Here is a 16,767-nt window from a genome sequence, read left to right on the forward strand (position 1 = left end):
TTTCAGTGAGTTTGCGATTACGATTCGTATTTAGGGTTCTACTTGGCAACGTCCGACGTAGAAAATCTTCTTAGTCGACGTGGATGATTGATATCTGATAACAACTCGTGTGCCAGTGAGTTCGGGTGATTTGATAGCCTTGTACGGTAGTTTTTGCTGACTGTTTGTATTGTTTCAAACACTGATGGGACATGGAAATCGCACTGTAAAGTACTATTTGGGATATACCATGAAGCAACCGCATATAAACGAAGTATTTTTGATTCAAATCTCTGCAATATCACTATATTAGATTTTGCAACCGTTCATATTGGTCCATATTGGTTTTTAAATAACTTTATATAAAAGTACTTTATTGTTTTGTGATAGAGTGCATTTTCAGACCCAATTGCTTGCGTTTCGTAAATATATGGTGTTTCCAGGTGAGACGCCGATCAAGATGAACACCTAGATACTTCACGTGATCGGATTGTGGTAGTACGTTATTATTTAGTGTGACTGGTAGGCAGTAACCATGGCGAAAAGTGAATGTGGTTGTACAGATTTTGATTCATTAGCTTTAATGCGTCATTTGTTGAGTCACACTTGGATGCTGTCTTGGTTTGTTTGCAACTGACTAGGTCTTAGCTTTTAGCCATGATCACTGTGTCATCAGCAAAAGTTGAGGTATATGTTTATGGATTAAGTGGTAAGTAAGCTTATAGGTCTGTAAGATGTAACTAACTCTAATGGTTTACCTAGTTTTGGTATCAGAATAATTTGGGCTACTTTCCACTTACTTGGATAGTATTCATGACTAATAATAGCATTAAAAAATTGGTTGATGAAAACAATACCAATGTGTGGAAGCTCTCTCAACACTTTTCCACTGATCAAATCGTATCCAACAGCCTTTTTGATTTTAATTTTGGTCTTAATTGTCCATTTAATTTTTTGTATTGTGGTTTTTGGAACCAGAAAATCCATTTAATGCGGTGGTTGCAGGAAAAGCTCAATTTCAGTGTCGTTTTCATAATTTCTGCACGGGTATGGTTGAAATACACCTTGAAGATGCTCTGCGAAAATTTGAGCATTGTCGATTCTGGATTTAGCCCACTGTCCATTATACATTTTGAGTGGTGAAATATATGGCGTTGATCCATTCAGCTTGCGAGTGGCCCGCCATAATAAATAGTCGGTTGCTTCACTGGGAGACAATTCAGATAGGTCTTTTCCAATGTTTTTGTTTTTGTTCTCCCTTAGGGTTTCTTCAAGTTTTTTTTATCGCTTCATTCAAACGTCTTTTGTTTTCACGATTTTTTGTTATATGCCAAATTCGTCGCAATCTACGTTTTTGAAGTAACTGTTCCTTTATGCCTCTATCTATGTGCTCTTCTTTGTATTCATTGAAATGCATGGTTGAGTTCCACGCGGCATTCTGTACAGTTGTATTGAATTGCTCGAGCACAAATTCGATATCGTTGCCGGTTTTGAGTGGGATGTTGGTTGTTAAATTTTCATTTATGATGCTTCTGAAAATATTCCAGTCTGTACTTTTGTTGTATAATCGAGACTCTTTATTCTTTACAAAGATGTTAGAGTTTATCTCCAAGAGAAGAGTAGTCTGAGGAAAGGTCTAAACTGGAATGTATCAATAATAGTGAGTTAGAAATGCCTTTAAATATGCAAAAATCGATCACGTCTGGAACTTTATTGTGATCTGTTGGCCAGTAAGTTGGTTCACCAGTTGATGCGTGCAGCCAAATTGTTGGCCTGCATAGTCTTAAGCAACTCGCGGATTCCTGGTGTGATTAGTCTGGAGCCCCAGTGAGTATGCTTTGCATTGAAGTCCCCAGCAGCTATAAATATTTGACCAAACCTGTGGAAACATTCCTCAAACTGATGACTTTTAATTTTTCGGTTTGGTGGGCAACAGACAATGGGCAACTGTACAATTTGGACCTATATTGACTAAAAAAATGTTTTTTCGTGTTTGTTGTGCACAAAGTGATCAATATCTTTTGTACGAAGAGGTGGAAACGCTTTTTGTTAAAGCTGCCTGTATACTTCACAGCCCTTGAAATTTACTTCATTGTCGTCTACATTACGAGTACACTCTGATGTCAAGTGATTTCCAGAGCATTTTAAACAGCGGGGCGTTCGTTTACAGTAATGCTTAGTATGGCCATAATGCTGACAACGAAAGCATTGCGGAATTTCGCGTTTTTTTCTTGAAGCTTCAAATGTAATTTTTGTATGCAGTAGGCTGTTACAGTTAAAAATACTCTTATTTGTATCTGGCGATTTCAAACCAATGAAAAACAACGGGAATGGGTTTTTGGTTGTTCGCTGACGTATATTAGTTATGTTGGTCACCTTAAAGAATAAACTATTTATCGCCTCTTCTGTATGCCTCTCAATACAATGTTAAAACTTCTATCTTATTTAAGTTTATAAGTATGGAACTCAGCTTTTTTGTCTTCAATAGCCTTAGTGATAACAGAAAATTTTTCTGAGCTACTAGGCTGTATTTTGACCTCATTGCTGGCAAGTATTTTTAAATCACGGTTGTATATTACCGACACCTGCAACAAATATTGGGGGAAGCTTTGAGATTATAATTTTTTCATTTTGCTCGTTGGGCTTTTCTGATGAATGAAAGTCTTCATCTAACACGGAATATCGGTTTGAGTTCTTTTTGGGTTCAGTTGACAACCAATAGGTATCCAGCTTCTTTTTTTTGATATTTGAACTTTGTCGAGCTTCTTGAAGACTTCAACGACTTCTTTTTGACGAATTTAAACTTTGCCATTCTGGATTGAGTGCCGCTTTCTTCTACCTTTTTTTTTGCTGAAATTGGTGTTGTTTGCATTTTTGATGAGAAACTTCTTGAATTATGAATTTATTTTATTTTATTAGCTATGGCAATGTCACTAGCTATTTTTGATTTATTTCTTTCAGTAATTACTTTATGTAAAGATTTGGTTGTAGATTGTTCATTTATTTTAACGTCTTCTGTACTTGCCATTATATAAAAATTTAAGCCATTTTTACTAATTTGAGAATGCCGTCGTATAACTTTTTCACAATCCCTCATATAACAGTTTTTTAACATATTTGCAGTTTGTTCATTTAATTATTTAAAATTTTATATTTACCTTGTGATCAAAAAAGAACGAGAATTTTTTATTTTTACGCTGGCAACACTATTATACACATTCTGTCAAAGTTTAACGCATATCGTACGATTAGTTTTTGTTTGGCGTCTATACAAAAAAGTCGAACATTTTTCGTGTGGCGATTTTTATAATGGATTAAAAATTAGAACAACGTGCGTGCATCAAATTTTGTGTTGCAAATGGATTCAAGTGTGCCGAAACGTTGAAAATGTTAAAAAAGGCCTTTGGTAATTTGTGTGTGTCGCAACCGCAAACGAGTATATGAATGGTTTAAAAGTTTCAAAGACGGTCGTACAAGCTTGGACCATGATGAGAACCCTGACCGCCTAACAACATCTGTTACTGAAGAAAACATTGAATCGGCGAAGCAGATTGTGTTGGAAAATCACTGTGAACTGATTAGAGAGATTGCAGTGTTCTTGAGCATCTCATATGGATCGGTCGAACACATTTTTACTGATGTTCTGGGTTTGAAACGCGTCGCTTCTCGGCTGGTGCCAAAAAAGCTCAATTGCATTCAAAAAAAAGCGTCGTTGTGATGTGGCCAAAGAGATGATTTCCAACGCAGGTAGTGACCCCACATTCTTCGAAGGTGAGCCGAAACCGAAAAGAGAACACCAAAGTCGGTCCAAAATCAAGGTTATGCTGACTGTTTTCTTCGATATTCGTGGTGTGGTGCACTATGAATTCCTTTCGGACGGTAAATGGTCAATAAGGAGTATTATTTTGCCGTTATGCGTCGTTTGCGTGAGGCCATTCGCAAAAAGAGGGCAGATTTATGGAAGGAAAACTCATGAATTTTGCACCACGATAACGCACCGGATCACACAACGTTGGTTGTGTTGCAGTTTTTGGCCTAAAAACTTCACCAATATCATCAACCAAGCACCGTACTCTCCAGATATGGTCCCGTGTGACATTTTCCTCTTCCCCCGACTCAAATTGCCATTGCGAGAAACGCGTTTTGAGACCATAGAAGCCATAAAAGAGAATTCGCTGCGCGAACTAAAGGCCATACCTTCGGCGGCCTATCAAACTTGTATGGAAAATTGAATCAAGCATTGGCAAAGATATATTTCCGCAGGAGAAGAGTACTTTGAAGGCGATAATAAGGGAAATTATAAAAATTAAAATTTTGCGTGTTTTTTTAACTTCTCGTTCTTTTTTGATTAAATAGTATATACTCGTATTATGAATTATATAAAGTGAAAAAATAATAACATAAGTTCATATTGAAAATATTTCAGTAGTGTATAAGAACAATATAATGACATTTTAAACAACAGCAAATCATATATAGAACTGTGAAATGTTAGAGTAGCAACTAAAAATTGTTCTTTCCAATAACAAACAAAAATAATAATTATATTGCTAAGGAACAAAAAAAAGAAATAAACTTTTGTCGTATTTAAAACGAATTACCAGTGTTTTTTTTATATTATTTCACATCTGAAACACAACATATTCTTGGCGCAGCCTTCAGTTCAAATAAAAAACCTTTAACATTAAATATAACCAGGCCTATTCTGAATACTCCAAGGGAACATAACTCCCTATTTTCACGCTGTTCCCAAACACACAACTCCCTTATTCTGAATTGCTTGGGAGACAGCAGTTTTGGGAACAACAACAGTTTCAAATTTGTTTTGTTAAATTTTGGCAACCATGCTACTTTTTAATGACGAAAAGTGCGAAAATGAGCAAAACAAAGAAAAGAATTGCGTATCATATGTTGATTTAAATGTAAAAATCGCATTATTTGTTTGCTGCACAAATTATCGGAAATAAATATAAGTTATTTTATAAGTAAATAATAAATAATAAAAAATTAAATAATAAAAAACTTTTATTTTAATGAGTAAAATAAATATATAAAAAGAATTGTGCATGAGCAAAATAAACAAGAATTGTGCAGTTGTTAATGATTATTTAAATAAAAAATTTTAAAAAAGTTTTCAAAAATGCATTCAATTGCATTTCGAATTTTAGCGGAGAATTTGGTTCAAGAACAGGAGCAAGAAATTTTGCAACAGAGGATCAACCGCAGGAAGAACAAATATTGTACATGTGAGATGCTAGGAGGAAAGTTAAACGTCTGTTTCCCTAAAATTTTAGATTAAAAAACTCTTTTTTAACTTAATTAAAAAACAACCTTACGGTTATGATATCAATTCTCCAAATTCTTTATTTTCACACAAACATTCACTGCTTTTTATTCAAAATTGCGGGTAAATTATGATTAATTTTTTAATTAGGAATAAAAATGGTGTACCTTGCATGCTTCAATTAATGACTAAAAATAAAGTTTATGAATTGTGCAAATGTTTACATTAAAAAAGAAAGAAGAAGCAAAAAAAGAAGAAATTTAGATTATATTAAATTTATAAAATAAATTTTTAAAAATATATCGAAACTAATCAACTCTTGTGGATAAAATAAAAAATAAAACTGAAATATTAAATTTATTGCAATAATTTTATTATAATAATAATTTTATTAAAATATATTCAAAAATCTGATAATTCTCAGTTACTTTTATATTAAATTAAACCATTTTTAATATTTTTTTAACTTGTCTCCCCAACAATTTGCTTGGGAAAGAATTTGTGCAAAATTGGGAAAAAACTCCCATTCCTATGCGATTCAGAATAGCAAAATTGGGAACAGGGAACAAAACTCCCATTCTCAAATTATTCAGAATAGCAAACTTGGGAACAGGGAACAAACTTCTATTCCCATGCTATTCAGAATAGGCCTGAACATGACATTATTATAAAGACCATAACATTATTGGTCTCGTTCAGTGCTTCTCCATAAAAAATCCCAACAGGTCTTTGGGTAGAAGCAGTGAAGTCCGCGAAGGGTCATGTAGTTCGGACAATGATAAACGCGTGTCTCACATTTAAAGAGCTTAATACCGCTCTTATCGAAGTTGCAACAATTCTGAATTCTCGACCAATTACGCCGTTATCTTCAGACCCTAGCGATTATGAGGCATTGACGCACTTTGCTTCTCTAAAAACTTTACCGGAACGCTGTATGACAGGTAGGTAGGTAGGTTGGAGTGACGACTTTGTTTACCAAGAAAGCCCACTTGAGCACAAATAATGGCCCGTTGTGGTACCACAAGGAAAAAGCGATGTTCGTATATAGACAAGGGGATCAGTATACGACCAAAGCCCAACAGAGAGGCAACCAATCCCCCATTAGGTAAAGGAGAACCAACTGGACAGTTCTATGAATCTAGCTAGGTCCCTCACATTGTAGGATGACATCTCAGTCAGATCGGTCAGAAAAGGGGCCCCCAAGATTTTTGATCTTCTTCTGGCTAAAGATGGACACTGACACATGAGATGGAACACAGTCTCCTCCTCGTCCTCAGAGCCACAACCGAGACAAAGGTCATTATAAGGAAGACCCAGTCTCATAGCATGCCTCCCTATTAAGCAATGACCCGTCAGCACTGATACCGTAGTACTGAGCAGATCTCTCATTAGTTGGAGCAGCTGACCCGTACGCTTTTTATACAAGTTAGACCAAATCGACCTAGAAATGTGACAACTGGGCTCACTTGCACATTGTGGCTGAGCAATTCTTAGATATTTTTGTTTAATTGCCAGTTTAGCTGTTGCAAGTGGAACGCCAATTTCTAATAAATGAAGGTTTTACAATTTTGTTACTTTCTCTAATTTTTTTGTAGCTAGGTACATCAGTGCATGGAGTGACGTCACTGCTACGATGCTGGTAAGTGTTCTACCACTAAAGTAATGAAAATATAAATATAAAAAGAAAAAAAAAAAAAGAAACAAGTTGATGCATAGGAAGTTTTTTTTTTATCTTTATTATATTTATCTATTTTGATTTTATTATATATATATGTAAAAGGTAAGTTTATTATATATGTAAAAGGTAAGTTTATTATATATGTAAAAGGTAAGTTTAAATAGTCAATATAATATAATTCACACACACGCCAACAATAAAAATAATAAAACTATGAAATGTAAAAGACAATCGCCAACTACAAACGCACACGACCGTACTTCTCAACTGCCGACTACTGACTGCTCACTGCTGACTGCTGACCTCACTACTACTGCCATTACTGCTTAACCGACTTATACTTGACTGCTTAATCGGCTTACATTCGGCCATCCTGTTCTCCATCATCGGTCCCAGATGACAATAGTTCCTCATTATTTTCTATGTATCTCCATAACTTCATATTATCTGAACTCGTATTTGAAATATTGGGTCCCTCCACGTCAGCTGTTTTGCGTACTTCGTACCGACCATTACCCTTTACATTGGTGACTTCATACGGTCCTAGAAATTCACTTGCTATTTTTCGACCAGCCACAAACTGCGTACGCTTTATGGCTACCCAATCACCAACTTTGTAGTTTGTATCTGCCTTTCGTTTCTTATTGTAATGTTCTTGAGCCCTTAGTATCTCTTCTCTCGCCTTTTCTCGTACTCGTTGTCGTTCCGTTTCAAAATCGTGCAACATTTCAGCCTGAAGAGCTTCTAAAACTTGGTCATCAATACCATTTCTCATACGTACCCCAAACATTAATTCAAAGGGTGTCGACTTTGTGGAGCTATGAATAGAAGAATTGATAGCTTTTTGCACGTTAGAAACGTACTTATACCATCCTTTGGGTTCAGCTGATGATAATTTAGATATTACGGCTAAAATTGTTCGGTTAACCCGTTCTATTTGCCCGTTACCTCGTGGAACTCCAGTAGTTGTCAGTACATGTTCGATACCGTTAGTATTTACAAATTCAACAAATGCATTCGATGTAAACGCAGCACCTCAGTCACTGATAATTCTTGCTGGTGAACCAAAAACATCCGACCATTTAGTCAAATGTCGCAAAACTTCTTCGTACCCCATTGATTTTGTGGCATATAGCCAAACAAACTTTGAAAATGCATCCACGACGGCGAAGATATATTTGTATTGTTTAGATGTTGCATCCATTGGCCCGAGATGGTCGACATGCAGCGTTTGTAGTGGTAAATCACCTTTTTCAATACAGTGTAGAAAACCTTCTTTCTGGCCTAATTTCTTGTTGTGTATGATGCAGCTTACACAGTTTTTTATAAATTGATTAACTTTCGCCTCGATATGTGGTATCCAATAATACTGCTGTATGGTGTGCATCGTTTTCTGAGTTGAGAAATGTCCAACCTCGTGTGCATTACGAATTACTTCTAATTCCATTGCTTTAGGTACTACTAATAAATCAACCCCGTTAACATTCTTATAAAGTACATCGCCTTTGATCTTAAAGTTTTCGTAAGATCTTGCTTTTAGTATTTCAAAAATAGCTTTCAAGTGTTCTGTAATGTACGCCAATTATTGATGAGTATTTTCGCTAAGGATATTTAAACGCCGATATTGTTTGGCGATCCTTTAGCTAACATTAATTGGTATTTATTAAAACTCAAGTAAGTTTTGCTGTTTGGAACTTAGTGCGCTTCTTATGAGTGCACTTCTAGTTCTGATTTTTATTTAATTTTCTACTTTCAACTTAACCTAGGTACATAACGACGCAGCGTATGTACTTTCTTATTTACTAAATATTTTATGATTATTATGTATTTAATATTATTTATATTAATATTTATTTATATTTATGTACAAAACGACGCAGCGTAAGTACTTTAATATTTAATAATTTATTGCTAAGTAAGCGTATTCGATTCCACTTGTATCGAGTACGCTTACTGTTGATGTTGTTGTATATGCGGTCAATGCCTGGCAAGCATATGGTTATATCGAAGGCAAAGTGCCGCCGATATGTGTGGTGTCAAATTCCTTGTGTGGAATTGTGCATTTGTTTGTAAACAATGCAATGCGCTTGGAAACAATTATTGTATTTTTGTATACACTGCACATTTAAATATAGAACCACTTATTATTATATTAATTGTATGCATTGCCAATATAACTAACGCATATACATTACACCTCCTTTTTGGGAAAGAATAATGCCATAACGGGACTATTCTTACTTTCTTAAATAAAGTTTTAATTTTCAATAGTTTTATATAATTATATTTAGTTTAGTTATATTTATTTGTGTAATCACTACATTTATTTTAACTTATTCATTGTACAATTTTATTCTATTAGTATGTACTAATTGTTTCTTATTTTTATTGTTTCTTATTTCAATGTTTCCATTGTTTTCTATACTTTCTATTCTATAGGGACCCGTGTATTTACTATCTAGCTTATGACCTACTTCATTCCTAAGTAGTACTTTATCTCCTATTTTTAATTCTAATTGTTCACTATTTCTATCATAGAGTAGCTTTTGTTTTAATTTAGACTTATCTAAAAGTGTTTTGGCTCTAGTGTGCGCTATTTCTAATCTATATTTAATTTCTTTACTATAGTCATCTACATTATATAATGGACTTATGTTACTAATTGTATTGAATTTATTGAAACATTTAGGAATTTTTCCATAAATAAGCTCGTATGGACAATATCCATGCACCACTGATGGTGTTGTATTGAAACAATATGTGAAGTATTTCAACCATATATCCCAGTCGTTTTTATCGACTGATATGTATGAACGTACATATTCATTAAATGTTCGGTGACTGCGTTCTACAGTTCCGAGTGTTTGATGGTGATGAGCTGTTGATGTTGTATTTTTGATTTTTAAGTATTTGCATATATCCGTTATTAAAGAATTTTTGTACTCTGTACCCATGTCCGTAATGAACGTCTTCATTGGACCGTACAAAAGTATAAAATTTTCAAAAATTGCCTTGGCTACAGTATTTGCACTTTTATTTGGTATTGGTATAGTTACTAAGTATTTTGTTAAATCACATATAAGTGTGACAGCATACTCATTGCCATTCTCAGTTTTAGGTAATGGACCAATGGTATCTACCAATACTGTGTCAAAAGAGCCTGTTGGCGTATCAGTTATTGTCATTGGTATTTTTGTATGATTATGAATTTTAGATTTTTGACATTTCTGGCATGATTTGACATATCTTGATATATCTTTGGTCATGTTTGGCCAATAGAAATGTCTTTTAATTTTTTGTAACGTTTTTGTTATTCCGCAGTGTCCACCTTCCACTGGGTCATCATGGTAATTTTTTAAAGTTTTTCTTATTTCTTCCTCTTTAACCAATTTGGTCACCTTTGGCAGTAGCGCTACTGTTAAATTTTTCAATAATTTATTGCCCTTGGCCTTAAATTCATTTATTGAGACAAATTCGAAAATTTTCTCACTAGGTGCCATTTGTACTTTGTTGATGCGATGTTTGTAGGTTAATTTCTCTAACCTTGGGAATAATTGTCCTAAGTCAATTTTCCCATTGACAAACAGATCATCAATTATTATTTTTTCAATAATTTTATTTCCACGTTTTAAATAACAGTGGTTAGAAGTCAATTTCAATTTTATTTGTTTTCTGACGTCAGTACTATTAATGACTTCGTATATATGGGGCTTTTCGTACTTTAATTGTTGGTCGAGGGTATTTATTTCTTTATTTTGTTTGGTGGTTGATCTAGTTCTCATTTTGAGAATCTTTATAGATTTTTCATTCATATCTTTAAAATCGTCTATCGTAATTCTTGATAGAGCATCGGCAATATAATTTTCTTTGCCTCTGAGATATTCCACTGTGAAATCGTATTCTTCGAGATCTAATCTCATTCGAGTTAGTTTTGAACTCGGGTTTTTCATTGAGAAAAGGTAGGTTAATGGGCGATGGTCAGTCTTAATTAAGAAATGTGTACCATATATATATGGTCTAAAATGTGTTATAGCCCAATGAATTGCAGTAAGTTCTTGTTCAATGGTTGACTTGTTACTTTCTCCTTGAGTAAAAGTCTTTGAAGCGTAGGAGACTGGAAGTTGTCTACCATCATGCTCTTGGCTGAGTACTGCACCACAAGCATGCTTGCTTGCATCAGTAGTGATACAGAATGGTTTTTTAAAATCTGGATACTGTAAAATAGTTGGATTCATTAGTTCATTTTTTAGATAATCAAACGCTTTTTGGCAATCTTGAGTCCATTGAAATGGAACTTTCTTTTTGGTTAATCTCGTTATGTGTCGAGAATAATCAGAAAAATTTTTTATGAATCTTCTATAATAGTTACAAAAAGCAACAAATCGTCGTGCTCCATCAGCATCAGTTGGTACTGGGTAATCTCTGATTGCTGTGTATTTATTGTCATCCGGAAGGATGCCTTTGTTAGTGCATTTATGACCGAGATATGTAACCTCATGCATAAAAAATGTGCATTTGTCAGGATGTAGTTTAAGATTGTACTTCCGACATAGCTCAAAAACATCTGTCAAATTTTTAAACATATGTCTTTCAGAACATCCGAGTACAACTAAATCATCCATATATAAAAATGCTTGAGATGGTGTTAAGCCAGAAAACGCAAGAGTCATCATGCGTTGAAAAGAATTTGGAGCAATTTTCAATCCATACGGGAGTCGTTTAAAACGATAAGAGCCATTTTCCGTAGAGAAGGATGTAATATCTCTTGAAGATTCGTGTAGCTCTATTTGATGGAATCCAGACATTAGGTCAAGGCATGAAAAATATTTAGCTCTTCCCAATTGATCAAGGATGTCTTCTATTCTTGGAAGAGGAAATTTGTCTGCAATCAATTTTTTATTTATTTGGCGGTAGTCCACTACTAACCGCCATCTTTTCTCATTTGAACCGGGTAATGACTTTTTGGGTACTAATAATAAAGGACTATTGTAGTTTGACATTGAAGGTTCTACTATGTCATCATCTACCAATTTCTTTGCTTGTTTTTCGACTTCTGCTTTGTGGGTATGTGGTATTCTATAGTTTTTTATGTAGCTTGGTGTTTTATCACTTAACCTTAAACGCTGTTTGTAGAAATTATTTACAGAAATTTGTTCATTTTCTAAACCGAATATGTCACTGTAATTTGTGCAAAGTGTTGTTAACTTGTCGCTAAATTTATTAGGAAAATTTTTGGATAATCTATTTATGATTTCTTTAGTTCTATGGTATGAAGTATCTTTTGGTTGTAATATATCATAATTTGATATTTTTTCAGTTTTTATATTTTTAGCTTTTAAAGCTGTAACTGAACTATTCGTGTTGAGTATCCTTATAAACGCATTATTACCTTGAACTATAGTGTTTGCAATAAACACACCAGGTTGTAATTCTTGGTTTGGGACCAATAAATCTTCCTGTTCTGCGCTGAGGTATACTCTCCTAATTACCTGAGATCTTGCTGGTAACATGATAAAATCATTGTCACAAGTGTTTTTAATTGGTATGGCAATATGCTGTGGAAAACATTTTGGTCGTAAAACGAGCCATTCTTTATTTTGCATTAAATTAAATTCTCTTAGAAAGTCCATGCCGATGATTCCATCGCATGGTATAGGAAAATCATCTTGTACTGCATAAAATTTATGTGTTACTAGAATATTTTCAATTCTAAGATCTAATTGTGTAAGACCCAATGATTTGATCGAACCTTGGCCTATACCGCTGAGGGTTGTTACCTCAAATTTATTTACTTCATATTTATCTACATTTGCGATTTTTAGTAGAGACACGTCTGCTCCTGTATCTACTAATAGAGTTAGTAATTTATTAGTGGCATTGTTAAAAAAATTAACAAACACGCCCAGATTAAGGTTTAAGCTATATATTGTGTTATGTTTTAATCTCTCAGAGGCTGGTTCAGGTTTTCCGAACCAATATTGTTTTGGTTAGTACCATTATTACTACTAGTTATTCTAACATTATGTTGGATCCTGCGGTTATTTCCGCGTCCTCGCTGATTTCCATATTGATTAGAGTTATTGTATTGTCTCTGCCTATTGTAGTTATTATTTCGGTAGTATCCTCTACCTCTAAAATTTCCATTCACGCGATTGTTTTCGCGATAATTATTTGTATTTTGACGCTGTGTAAATAGAACAGTGTCTGTCCGGCCAGTAGCATCCGTGCAGCTTTCTACAAATTTTTGTACCGCATCGTTCAAATTATTGAATTGGCCTGACTTCATAATTAGTTTGATTTCAGGAAGTGTACAATTTTTAACCATTGCATCTACAGATGCCTTAGTTGAATATTGTATAGCTATTTTTGGTGGTATCCCATCCGAAATGTAAGCACCTTGAATTGCTTTAGTTAATTGCTCAACTTCTTTAGTATATTGGTTGGCAGTTTTGTTCTTCTGTTGGAGATTCATTAATTTAGCAGTTAAGACTGCAACCGATTCTCCTTTGATATTTGTTTTTAAAGTATTTATTATGGCTAATATCGAGTTTTCGGTGGTTATTATTTGCCTAGCTGTACCTTTTAATTTAGTTTTTATTAAAGCACCTGCCAATCTTTCATGTTCTCCTTTTAACTCATCGACCATTTCGATACCGTCAAGGAAACTTTGTAGATTGGATGCAGTTCCGTCATACTCAGGAATGAGTCGTGACGCTGTACTAATAAATTGGTCAGCTGATTGTGCCATATTTGTAACGTGGTATTTTTCTATTTCTGATAAATTTTCAATTTCGCTATTTGCTTCTTCAATTGGTATTAATATGTCACTATCTTCTGTGACAAACAGTCTATGTACATCTAGCTGTATTGGTTCATCTAAGTTATGTGGAATTTTTTCCTCTATTTTATATTTAGAATAAATGTTGATTAACCTGTCTCTGGTTTCCCAAAATACAGAGTTAACAATTCTTTTATGGCTTTCTGTTAATTTATGGCTATAGTTTATATATATAGTTCTGATATTCTCTAAACTATTAACTAAGGTCAATAAGTGTTTTCTCAGAGTTTCTGATCTGATAAACGTATTTTTGTTTATACACTTGTATGCCTTGTTGAAATTTTCTTTTTCTGTTCTCAGAAATTCTTCTATTTGAGACCAGTTATCCATAAGAATTAAAGAAAATTGTTGATTGATTTAATGAAAAATTTTTCTAACTATTTCATTCGCATAGTTAATTATTTTATTATGTTTCTTTAAATGATTGTCTAATTTCTGTTTAGTTTTGCAGCTTTTGCCACATACAAAACAGTTAAAAGTTTTCATTTTGACGAATCTAAGTAATTTTAGAATATTTTGAGAAATGTTGATTTACGTGCTGTAGATAGGCAGCATCTATATTTTTTCTAATACAGTAGCGATATTTGCAGTTTTTACAAAATTTTTCTTAAGGGATCTACGATGAGCCTTATACAGTTTTAGAGCTAAGTTTGCACTAAGCAAAATTATTATTATTACGAAAAATTTTGTTGGGTCGTAAGATTCTTTTCTATTAACTTCTATTTCGTTTACTACGTTAGCTACAGGTTTATTTATTTTCGATTGAGGACTCCCCATTGTAAAATAAGAAACAACAGTGAAAAAGAATATCAATAGTAGAGAGAGACAAGGAAAATAAAATCAAAAAGATACCGTAGTGATTAAACAATTAAAAAAATTTGTTTTTTTTTCATTCAAAACATACTTTATAATATGTTATAATTTTTAATGCAAAATATATATAAAATTTTTTTTTTTAATTTAAAACATTTAATTTTTTATTTTTAAAGATTTTTTTTTTCTTTTTTTTTTTTTTATGTATCAAAACAATAATCAAAGTAATATAAAATTTACATTATCCCTACCTATGGTTTTTGGCAACGGCTTAACGCCATTTGTGCCTCTATTGGTTTGCTCTTTAATTTGATAGAGCAAGCTCCATTACAATTATTTATAAATCATAAAAAAAATATTATACTTATTTTCGTTGCACAGCTCTTCGCTTTTGCATCTGTCTGTTGTGTCGGACTTGGATAATTTCATCAATGCGCCTCCAGATTTCGCACGCGATGTCCCACGGTGGTGGTGGTTCAGTATTTAATGATTTCCTCAAGGCTGCTAATTTTTTCCTTTCCTGGACTAGTATACCACCCCTCTTTTTAGGTTTTGGTACTGCCGGAATAGCTGTTAGTTTCGCCTCCAAGTGCCGTTGTTGTCTGGCACGATATTCAGCAATGGTGAGTCGTTTAGGCCCTGGTGCATTAGACATGTGTTATTTTTTTTTTTATTTTATTATATTTATATTTAAATATATATTTTTAAAATGAGCACATAATCCTGCACCAAAGTCACGGTCGCCATGTAATGTACGCCAATTATTGATGAGTATTTTCGCTAAGGATATTTAAACGCCGATATTGTTTGGCGATCCTTTAGCTAACATTAATTGGTATTTATTAAAACTCAAGTAAGTTTTGCTGTTTGGAACTTAGTGCGCTTCTTATGAGTGCACTTCTAGTTCTGATTTTTATTTAATTTTCTACTTTCAACTTAACCTATGTACATAACGACGCAGCGTATGTACTTTCTTATTTACTAAATATTTTATGATTATTATGTATTTAATATTATTTATATTAATATTTATTTATATTTATGTACAAAACGACGCAGCGTAAGTACTTTAATATTTAATAATTTATTGCTAAGTAAGCGTATTCGATTCCACTTGTATCGAGTACGCTTACTGTTGATGTTGTTGTATATGCGGTCAATGCCTGGCAAGCATATGGTTATATCGAAGGCAAAGTGCCGCCGATATGTGTGGTGTCAAATTCCTTGTGTGGAATTGTGCATTTGTTTGTAAACAATGCAATGCGCTTGGAAACAATTAGTGTATTTTTGTATACACTGCACATTTAAATATAGAACCACTTATTATTATATTAATTGTATGCATTGCCAATATAACTAACGCATATACATTACAGTTCATCGCGATATTGAGCACTTTTTAGTCGAGCTGAAATCTCTGATGACACTGACAAAACTTGTGGATAGCGGCTTAAACAATCCACGTGCCGCAAGCTACTGCTGCTTCTGTGCTCGATTTCATAAGTGTAATCTTGCATGTGCATAATCCAGTTCGCAACGTCGCGTGGTATATCTGTTTTATTGACGGTTTGTTTAAACGCTCCGCAATCGGTTACTAATTTAAACGGAATACCCAATAAATAATGTCGAAATTTTTTCGTCGCAAGATAAGCGGCTTTAACTTCTAAAATGTAGCTATGTTGTTTCTCTTCACGGTCAGACGTTTTCTTACTCCAATATGCAATTGGGTGCATTTGCCCTTCAGTCTGTTGTAACAACGTCGCACCGAAACCGTCTTTTGAAGCGTCTGTGTGTAGCTCTGTTGGTGCATTCCAGCGATATATATGCAAAACCGGTTCTTGTGTAAGTATGTGCTTCAGCTTTTCTACCGTATTTAATTGTTCAACTTCCATCTTAAATGGCGTATCTTTTTTCAGCAGACTTGTGAGTGGACGTGCAATCTGTGCGTACCCTCTAACAAATTTTCTAAAATATCCTGTCAACCCCAAAAACGATTGAACAGCTTTAATGTTTTTCGGCGTTGGAAACTTCATTATGGCTTTAGTTTTGTTTTTACCGGGCCAAATTTTATTATTTTCGATGCAATGTCCTAAAAAATCAATCTTTGTTTGTAAAAAACTGCATTTTTTCCACTTTATTCTAAGGCCCTATTTTGCGGCTGTATTTAAAACCATT

This window comes from Teleopsis dalmanni, chromosome 2, assembly GCF_002237135.1.
Source record: "Teleopsis dalmanni isolate 2A chromosome 2, ASM223713v2, whole genome shotgun sequence".
Taxonomy (NCBI): Eukaryota; Metazoa; Arthropoda; class Insecta; order Diptera; family Diopsidae; genus Teleopsis; species Teleopsis dalmanni.